Raw genomic sequence first — 519 nt, forward strand, 5'->3', positions numbered from 1 at the left:
GGCATGGGCTGGTGGCATTTCTCGAAGCTCTTCAAGGGCCAGGCAAGAGGCTTGCCTTCATCTAATAGAGCTCTCTGGGTGCCCTTGTGCCTTGAGGTGGTGACTTTTGGATGTTTCCTCGAAAGTGAATAGCACCTCGCATCAAATCTTTGTCCACTGAAGGGCCACGAAATGCACCGAGCACTTGCCGTGAGCCGGGCACTGTGGTCAGCACCCTTTACATGGACAGGTCTATTGGCATGTGGCAGACACGAGAGTCAACTTGTCCCAGAAGTTGACATTTCCTCAAAAACTTGCTGTCTGCTTGAATCCCTTTGTCATCAGTTTGTTGCCCAAACCACAAACATGGGCATTAGCTTTTTATCCTGCATTCTGGCTCTCTCCCGCCTGAGCAAGTCTACCTCCTGGGTATTTGTGATCCTCCCTCTTCTTACAGCCAGAGTTGCCTCTCACACACACACCGGGACCATTATAACCAGATCCTGGTTCTCTCCTGGCCTCCTACCTTCATCCGGAATC

The sequence above is a fragment of the Myotis davidii genome, unplaced genomic scaffold (assembly GCF_000327345.1).
Source record: "Myotis davidii unplaced genomic scaffold, ASM32734v1 scaffold60, whole genome shotgun sequence".
NCBI lineage: Eukaryota > Metazoa > Chordata > Mammalia > Chiroptera > Vespertilionidae > Myotis > Myotis davidii.